Below are 10,080 nucleotides of genomic sequence, written 5' to 3' on the forward strand. Positions count from 1 at the left end.
AGTGAGTGAGTGTGTGAGTGTGTGTGTGTGTGTGTGTGTGTGTGTGTGTGTGCTCTCCATCGGAGTTTATGCCTGAGCTGAGCTTGCCTCCACCCCTGTTCTGCTGCTGGCTCTGACCATTTCAGAACAAGAGGAGAATTAGCTCAGCATCATGACAAAGCAGAATTCCCATAGCCACCAGTCCATCCATCTGACTGTCGATTTTTCCTCTTTTACCACACACATACACACACACACACACACACACACACACACACAGTATCCTTACAAAGAAATGAACAATTCCAGCCCTGGACTAAGCCTGTCCTGGGACGGACAGGAGCACCTCAGCCCCAGATAAGCCTCAGGGCGAGAACAAATGTCTTTCTCCTTCAAACACCTGGAGAGTCCCTCTCCTACTCAACCCCTAAAAGCAGCAGGGGAGTTCTCCAGGATGGGCAGCACTACTGAGACACAGCCCTGTCAGGTACAGCTATACATGCCACAGGGCATAAGGTAGTCTGGGAGCAATGGTAGAGGTGGGGGTGAAGGAAGAGAAGGCTAGAGATATTCAGGAATTAAAGGAAGATGAACGTCTCAAGGTCCTTGGAGTCCTAGGCTGCCCTACCCACCTAATTAAAACCCCCTACCTACACCTGAGAGCTGAAGTAAAATGAGTTGGAAAGGCCCTATTACTTATCAGGCCTGCTTTCTCCTTCCCTTGCCTCCCTGTATATACAGAGGATCAGGTGATCTCCAAAAAAACCCAAACCCAAACCCAAAGCAGGAACATTTCTGTTAGTGCCAGGCCACAGGAATTGCTCCCTCCTTGTCCCTTTCAGATACTATAAAAAATTCATGGGTTGCCAGTAAAGGCTCACAGAAAAAAAAGAGCCTGGGGAAACTGAGGCAAAGATAAAGAATCCTTTGTACCCATCCTTTCTCCCACCTGCCAGGAGTGAACATGGGCACAGCTCAGCTAGGTCATGGATTGACCAGGGGCTCAGATTTCCAAGTCCTCACGCCAGTTTTCCAAACTTCCTCTCTCATTCCACCCCCACTTGTCTACCTCAACATCCCCCACTGTTGCCCTAGTAACTGCTGCCCACAGTTAGTCCGTAGATAGTAGCAATTGTTGTCCAGGAAACCCAGGATCTGAAGAAGGGGTCTTGGGGCGCTTTTATGGCAAATATCAGGGTATCCAGTCCCAAGCATCTAGGGGAAATGTTTCTTCTTCTCAAGGGTTTAGTAGTGAAGGCAAAAAGAGGGAGAGACGTCTGGAGGCATGATTAGGGGATAGGGCATATTCAATAAGAGGGAGGAGGAGTTAGGCGGGGGAAAGAGTCAGATGAATGAGATGGGAAGAACTGGGTGGCTTGTGAGGGTGGATGTAATCCTGGGGTGAGAGAAGATAGAGGAGTGTGTGGAAATGTGGAGAGGAAACCTGGGGAAAGAAAAGAAAAGCCCGATCTATTTAAATAGGGGGAAAAGGAGGTTAAGAGAACAGATGAAGCCCTTGAAATAGGGTGGGTGGACATAACCTTTAGGAAAGGTGGAGATGACCTAGGAATGGGCAATACAATATTTTTATTTTAAGATAAGAAGTCTCAGCCTTTGCCTTCCATTTCCCTCAATTTTATCCTTCCAGCGCCCTGAATCAGAGCTTGTATCAGTAACAGTGGGAGGCATATAAGAAATAGGTGGCCTTCTGCCTAGAAGCCTAGGAGGATATACCTCCCTCTTCCCCAATTTCCTGCTTCTACCTCACGCCTGAAAAAACTACCCACATGCACATACCTTAGCCTTTATGTGAGAATAAGAACCAGGCAGCCTTCTATCATCAGCAGCCTGGGATTAAGCCTTTCTACCATCCCACCCCAAGGTCCTCCTCAGACCACCTCTTTCCCTTTCCTGAAAACTATCACTGTAATGGAACCAGGAAGCCTCCTCTGGGGCTGGGAGAGGCTGACACCCAGAGGGCAGCCTGCTCCTGGAGTGAGAGGGATAATTGGGAGCTAGGGTGGTGGCAGGAGGGAAAGAGGAAGGTCGGGGGAGTACATTTCTCTCTGTCAATAGAAGCATAAGTGGGAGGGAAGCAAGGGTTGGGGTTGGGGGCGGGGGGTAGGGGGATGAAGGAAAAGGATGGAAGTAGGGGGATGGGGTTCTTGCAGTACCTTTAATTCAAGGCCCCTGAGCATGGGGCTGAGGTGCAGTAGCAGCAGCGGTGACACAGACCTCCATCCCTCGGTGCATCTCCTCCCCGCCTCCCGTTGCCACGACAACTTCCTGGCCAGATCAGCAGCAGCAGTAGCAACAGCAGCAAGGAGGAGGCAGCTCCTCCTGCTTCTTCTTCCTGGGGGGGGGGGGGGGAGGGAGAGAGAGAGGGAGAGGGAGGGAGGGAGAGCGATAGAGAAAGAGAGAGAGAGAGAGAGAATCATAGGGATGGCGATGGGAAGGTATGGAAGAGCTAGTCAGTCCCAGGCAATCAATCTGCCTTCCTTGTTCACTCCTGCCTCTTGTTTTTTATTGTTTTGGGTTTTTTTTAAACCTCCTTTGAGGTAAGGGATGGGCTCCTGGGGTGATCTCCTGGGAACCCTCATTTCAGGACCAAAGAGAGGAGAGGACTGGGCTTGTTGGCTGGAGGGAATGGGGGATAGAAAGCCTGGAGTAGAGTTGTTCAAAAGTAGTGGGGAGAATAGGGTACAAAGATAAGTACTTAATAGCACAACCAAATAGATGCTCCCATAGGTGACCTCAGACTGGCAGAGATATGGGCGCAGACAACATGACCAGGACCAGGACAGAGTGGTGATTCTGATTGAAATGTTAAATGAAGCTGAGGATACCATCTGACCTCCCCCATCCCATCACAGCTCTCACTGCCTTGATTGCTGGGCTGGGGGGTCCCGAAGACCACCCTGTCCCAATCCCATAGGCCCCCCTCCTGTTCAATTCCCACTTAGGCAAGGGGCAAACAAAGTTATAGCGGGGCGAGTATATTTATCCTGTCCCAAACTCTAGGAACCTGATGATGTCCCCCTTGCCAGAAAAGACCATCCGTTCATTTCTGGAGCAAGTGCGGGTGCAAAAGGGGCTGGAGAGTCAGGGCTCCCCCTGCTGACCACAGCCGTGGGCTGCACACTGCCAAGGTCATTACTGGAATGAAAAGTAGTGTTTGCTTCCCAGAGGGAGTTGAGGGGGAGAGGCTCTTGAGCAAAGAGGGGTGGTCATTCCCTTTCCCCCAGAATCCACCATCTCATAGCTATGAATGGGCCTTCCCATGCCTGTGTAAGATTTTCTCTTTTTTCTGTTTCTGTCTTTGGCAACAACTCCCTCCCTCCCTCCCTCTCTTTCTCCTGGGAAGGAAGGGCTCTAGCTGGCTGAATGAAGAGGACAAATTGCTCCTTTCCCCCTTGTCTCTCCTGGTTCAAAGCTTCTGACAGAGGCCAGGGTGGTTGGCAGAGCAGTCCTGGGAAGCACAAATTCCCATGGAAGGGTGGAGCCAGTCAGCCCTTCCACGGGATCTTATTCTCCACCCTGAGCCCCCCCCCCATCCCATCCAAATTGGATCTGGGGGCTATTTGGTGAAGGCATCTAGTTCACCTTCCAGTTAAGTATATTCCCTTAGGAACATACAGGAAACTTGGCCTAGGGACTAAATGAAGCTTTAGGCAGCCTAGTGTCCTGTGGTCTGAAGGAGGGGCACTTGCCATCCCAAAGTGGCCAAATCCAGGGTTCTGTGAAGAACCTCCCCCTTTCAGAGATGTCCCTACCTGGTCTTTGATTCTTTTGGCCAGGAGGAAGGTCACTCATGCCAGCTGTCCAGACTCACCTCTTTCTTGGCTCCCTTTCGGCTTCTTCTGCTCACTTTGGCCTCAGGCCTGAGTCAGGGCCTAGGCCTGCGCAGTGGGGTTTTTCAGTCTAACCCAGTCTCACTCCAGTGCTCCCCTTTGCCTATCACACATTCCTCCTGCCCCCTCTCCCATCCCCCTCTCAAGGCTTTCTAGGCCCTGCTGAGGGAGGTTGGAAGGAGGGAAGCTTCCCTAATGGAGGCTAAATATTAACTATTAACCGAGTTTGGTTCCAGGGAGGAGGGAGGAGGAAAAGGGAGAATGATGTAGGGAAAAAGAATCCAAGTTTTTCAATAGTGGGGACATGATCAGATACCTATGTGGATATGGCATAATGATTATTTAAAATTACAATCTGTGATTGACCCAAATTGGCTATCATGGCACCTGGTAACAGTCAGTTACACACCTGTAGCTTCGGCTTATGGTTAGATCCTGATGGCGTACTATTACAGCCCTAGCTAGGACAAAAGATATAAGGTGGTAGGAGTGGTCATAGGCAGTTTTGGAGAGGACAGTCCAACTGCCTGTTGAGTTATGTTGGGAAAGAGGGTAGTCTGCTTCCCAGAGAATATGATGGCCCTTATATCCATGGAGGGAGAAGGAAGGATGGCCCTAAGAAGGGAATGGATTTCTGGGGATTGGGGTGGCACTGGTGGTCAAAATGGGATCAACATTCTAATGATATGCTCACAGCCTTAGCTATTCTCACTTACTCAGTCAATGGAAGAGAGCATACAGGACACCAGTGCCCTATAGCCAAGCCCAAGTACAACTGTACTTGAGGATCTAGATGGCCACATGCGGCCTTGAGGCCCCAGGTTCCCTAGCCCTGGCCAAGCCCATCCATTCTATAGTAGTTAAGGCTCTGCCTATAAAATCTTGGGCGCTATCTAATCAGGAAAAAGTGTTCAGAGCACCTGTGATATTGGGCAAAGAGAAATGAAGAGGAAAGAGGAGGGACAGGGACCTAGGTTATAGGATTTAGAGCTGCCATTTAGTCCAATAGCTCTCAAAGTACAGTCTGGTGACTACCAGAGGGTCCTCCAGACTCTTTTAGGGGGTCAATGACACCAAAACTATTTTCACAACAATACTAAGACATTTTAATTTCTAGTAAATACTGATATAATTCACATAAACAAAAGTTTTGAGGGACCCTCAATAATTTTTAAGAGTATAAAAGAGTAAAAGAAAAGAGTACAAAGGGGTGATGGAACCAAAAAGTTAGAGAACCACTTATCTCAACGCTCATTTCACGGATGAATAAACTGAGGCCCATGGAGGGGAAGTGACTGGATCATGATCACACAGTTGGGAAAAGCAGAACCAAAATTCAAAACCAGGTTCTCTGGCTCAAAACCCAGTGCTTTTTCCTCACTGTCTCTCCACTAGACCAAAAACTAATTGGGATTTAAACGTTTGCCAAATGTCGACAGCTTGTTAGAATGACTCTAAAACTCCCAAACAGTCCAGTGACAGGCTCATAGCCTTCCCTGTTCTCACTCACCCAATCATTGTTTTTGTCGTTAATAAAACATGTGTGCCCTGCTTTACAATCTGCAGAGCATTTAAAGATCCATTATCTCATTTTGTCCTCACAATAACCGTAGGCCCCATAGGCAGCATGGGGTCGGTGGTCAAGGCACTGGGCTGTGAGAAGCCCTGGGTCAGAGGTAGGCTCTGCCAGTTCTGGGAAGTGATCCAGAGAACCACACCTCAATCCCCCACCTCCTAGCCACTTAGCTCAATGACTTCATAACCATGGCCACCACCACTGTCTCTCCCTGTCCAAGCTAGCTTGTATACTATTAGCAGATTCATCTTCTTTTTTTAAAAAATGCTTTCATCATGTCACTCCCCGGCTCAAAAATCTTTCTCACTGCCCAACATGATAAGGACATAGATTAAAAGAATCTTGACATTTTGGGAAGGTCCTCAGACCTACTCTGACCTCTTATTTTACATATGAGGAAACTGAGTCTCTAAGAGGTTCCTGGCATTCAAAATCCTCCAGGATCGAGCCCAGGCTACTTTTCTCTCCCTACTCCCCTTCATAAACCCTTTATGGTAGCCAGTGGGGTGTACTCAATCCAGAATGAGCCTGATGCTTTTTTGTCCCCAAACCTTTGCTCCTGAGATTGCTTCCCCAAGTAGGTCTTCCTTACTCCTCTCCTTTTTCATTAACTTATGGAAATGCATTCATTTAATAAGTATCCTTCAGGAAACAGCTGGAGTCTCCCCCACCCCCATCAGGAAGCTTTCCTTGACTACTTCAGTCCATGGTGATGTCTTCTGACCTTCCCCCAATACAAAGAGAGACTATATAGGATTACTTTATAGTCATAACTCTCGGGAATCTTCTCTCCCCAACAGAAGCTAGGCTTCTCAAGGGCATGGACTGTTTTATTCATTTCTGTATCTTATGCAGTGGATACAGTAGATATTCAATAAATATGTGTTGTTTGGCCAGGTGCTTAGGTACCATTACTAGCATGCCAGAACTCTGCTTGCAGAAATAGTAGAGGCTGGCTCTAGAACTTCCACATGGCTTCCAACATGTGGTTTCTCTCTCTCTCTCTCTCTCTCTCTCTCTCTCTCTCTCTCTCTCATATTTTGGAGGTAATTGGGGTTAAGTGACTTGCCCAGGGTAACATAGCTAGTAAGTGTATGAGGCCACATTTGAATTCAGTTCCTCCTGACTCCAGAGCTGGTGCTCTAGTCGCTTTGCTACCTAGCTGTACCCCACTCCTCAACATGTGGTTTCTAATCCCGGCTCTGCCTCTGAGTTGCTCCGAGACTCTGAGAAAATTCTTTCCTTTGGGGTCCCTCTTGTGAGTTTCCTTTTTAATCTACCTGTCTTGACTTCTCTTTGCCTACCTGGGATATCTGGAGGATAAAGAGGATTCCTTCCTATAGTGTGCTTCAGAACTCCTCAGGAGAACCAGGTGGATGCATCATTATAATGTGATATTATTACTAACCATAGTTAGGGCACAGCCTCACAGCCTCAGAGCAGCCAAGCACCCAGAGCCCATCTAACTTTAGCTATACTGGAATGAGACTTCCATTGTATTTGTCTCTGAGAAGTGGTTATTCAGTTTGTGCTAGAGGCCCTTTTGCTCTACCCAATTCCATTTCTGGACAGCTCTAACTGACATCAAGCCTACATCTGCCTCTGCAGAACCATACTGACCGTTTCTGTTCTGCCACTTGGGGCCAAACAGAACTTGTCTATTTCCTCTTCCAGGTGACATAGATTTTCAGAGTTGGAAGGGATCTCAGAGTTCTAGTGCACTTCATAAACAAACATTCCTGTTACAACGTAGCTGATGAAATCATCACCCAACCTTGCCTTGAAACTCTCCAATCAGGGGAAACCCATTCCTTCTCAAGACCATCCTTTCTACTTTGGGATAGATGTAATTGTTAGGAAACTTTTCCTTTCATCAAATCTAAGTTTGCTTCCTTGAAATTATGTAGGAAAGGGGCAGCTAAGTGGTGCAGTGGATAGAGCACTGGCCCTGAAGTCAGGAGGACCTGAGTTCAAATCCGGCCTCAGACCAAACACTTGACACTTACTAGCTGTGTGACCCTGGGCAAGTCACTTAACCCCAATTGCCTAAAAAGAAAAAAAAAAGAAATTATGTAGGAAAACATATAAGTAATAACACTGGGATGTAGTCAGCTGGCTCTTGTTTGCCCCTTCCATAATACTGGCTTCTTCTCTCTAGGGTGATTTTGGTCCTTTATTCTGGTCTTGGCAGGCTATCCTCCTCTGAACCTCTAAATCTGTTTACAGGATTGGAACAAGACATCTGCGCATCCTCAGCAAGTTTTGAAAACTGGCTCCCTAGTTATTGTCTTCCCAAAGGATAAAATCTGTAGTACCTTTCTCACAGAATCTGTATGAGAGACAACACTTATGGCTCAAATACGATAACTTGTATAAAGCACCTTGTGAATTTCAAGGTGCTAAGTAAATATCAGCTTTTTTATTAACCAGTACAATCACGATTGTAATTTATCACAAAAAAATGACCAACAGACCATAAGATTTTCTTGAATTAAAAATGTCCATTTGTAAAAGATTGTATTGAAAAGTCTCTTTCTTGTGTTCCCCTCTACACCATGTGTAATAGCTTATGCTTACCCACCCCTAGTCTTGGCTCTGTCTGCCTAGCATCTTTTTAAAAGCTGTGGGGTTTTTTTTTTTTTTTTACTTTTTTTCTTTTCTTTTAAGTGAGGCAATTGGGGTTAAGTGACTTGCTGCTAGTAAGTGTTATGTGTCTGAGGCCGTATTTGAACTCAGGTCCTCCTGACTCCAGGGCCGGTGCTCTATCCACTGTGCCACCTAGCTGCCCAATTATTTCTTTTAATTAGCAAAAATCTATTCTTTTCTACTTACCATCTTCCTCCATTGGGAAGAAAAAGAAAGAAAAACAAAGCCACTGTAACAAATATGCCTTTTACCTAGCATCTTAAGGCAGCACCAAGCAAGAGTACCATTTCTTTATGCACAGAATCACCTAGAAAAGTGGTCAAGGTGTTCTAGGAACACACCACGCCTTCATGCAAAAATAAAACAAACTCCAACAACTGATCATTACAATGACTGAAAGTCCGTCTTTAGAGATTTGGATTTATTACACTCTCCCTTTGTACATCTTGCACTTGTCCCCTTCTCTCCACTTATCTTTGCCACCACCTTAATTCATGCCCTCCTTATACCTCTGATCTAGAGTATAGTGATAGCTTCGTAACTGGTCTGTCTAAGCCAATCTCTTTCCTCTCCCCTGTCTATCTTTACAGAGCTACCAAAATAATCTTTAAGGCCCAGATCTGGCCATGCCATTTCCCCATCTCAAAAAAAAAAAACTTTCAGTGACTCCCTTTATTTATCAAATAAATTATACATTTCTTAGCCTAGAATTAAAAGCTCTCCACAGTCTGACTCTAACCTACTTTTCCAGCCTTCATTCACATTACTGTCATTTACGATAGGGACGTTACAGAGGGCCTGGAGTATTAGCTAGTTTAACATGGCACCACCTATCTTCCTACTCCCTCTGTGCATTTGGACAGGCTAACCCCTATGCCCAAAATGAACTCTCTTCTCATCTCCAAAGTTCCAAAATTCTTATCTTCCTTCTTCCTCCTAGGCCCAGCTTAGATGCCACCTCCTCCATGGTACAGCCTTCCTGAATGACTCTGCTCCCTCCTCAAATTCTGTTTGGAACACTTTGTCCAGATCTCGATTTTACCCTATCACATCCTTCCCTGTGTTATCCTTATCTTAGTACATGCTTTATTCCCTAGTTCCCCACCCCCATCCCTAGTGTAAATTCCCTATAGGCAGGGGTCATCTCTATTTCCCAGAGTCTGGTACTGTGACCTGCATAGATTAAGCACTTTATAAATGTTTGGTGTATGAATTAATGAGTGTCTCCTTTAAAATTCCTGGGAGGGGCAAATTAAAATACATTTAATGTTGTTCAAGTTATTATCAAATGAGATGTAAAGCTCTTGGCAAACCTTAAAACACTATGTGATCATCATTATTTTTTTAAATTAATAAATGTTTATCAGATACTTTCCCAATGCATGAGGGATACTACAATGATGACACTGGACACTGAGAATAAGGAAAAAGAAAAGAGCATAGAAAGTAGAGACAAGGGCCATCAAAAACAGACCTGTGTCCTTCCCAATTCTACCAAGGACAGTCCTGGACCCAGGCTTCTAGGGGTGGGGGTGGTATGGAGATACCACCCTTGACTGCACCCTTTACTACACTCTGCACATTCCTCCTCAACCCTCCCTCCTCCCCTCACCCCCCCCAATTCCCAGCCCCTCCCAGACAAGTCTCACCTCAAAAAACAAGAAAGGAAACAGTGAGAGCTTTCTCCAGTTGGCCCCCAGAGGCCTGGCTCTGCTGGGGACGTCAAAGAGAGGGAGGGAGAAAGGGAGGGAGAGAGGGAGGGGACAAGAGAAAGGAAGAGAAGAAAGCGGAGGCAACACAAAGGCCCCCGGGTCCACCTTTGAAGCTGTCTCTAACCGGAGGGAGGGAGGGAGTAGGGGGAGGCCAGGCCAGTCAAGAGTTTTAAAGAAAGTCTCAAATTCCAGTAGAAGCCAGAGGGATTGCATGAACTTTCTCCTTCTCTCCTCCCCACCCCCCAGTTACATGGCAGCCCTAGAGCACACACACCTCCTTCCCAGCTCCCTAAGCCAGTCTGTCACACCTGGGGGG

At 46.6% G+C, this 10,080-nt stretch overlaps 1 protein-coding gene across 4 annotated transcripts in view; it reads right to left on the reverse strand.

Moving 5' to 3' along the window:
• The window catches only part of DMTN (dematin actin binding protein), a 48,282-nt gene that overhangs the window by 36,709 nt on the left and 1,493 nt on the right, over nt 1-10,080 (reverse strand). For all 4 annotated transcript variants that reach the window (XM_027865212.1, XM_027865211.1, XM_027865210.1 and 1 more), the window contains exon 2: nt 2,154-2,332. The gene's annotated coding sequence lies outside the window, so the exon portion shown is untranslated. The remainder of the gene's footprint in view (nt 1-2,153; nt 2,333-10,080) is intronic.

Source organism: Vombatus ursinus, unplaced genomic scaffold (genome assembly GCF_900497805.2).
Source record: "Vombatus ursinus unplaced genomic scaffold, bare-nosed wombat genome assembly UNPS02014778.1, whole genome shotgun sequence".
NCBI lineage: Eukaryota > Metazoa > Chordata > Mammalia > Diprotodontia > Vombatidae > Vombatus > Vombatus ursinus.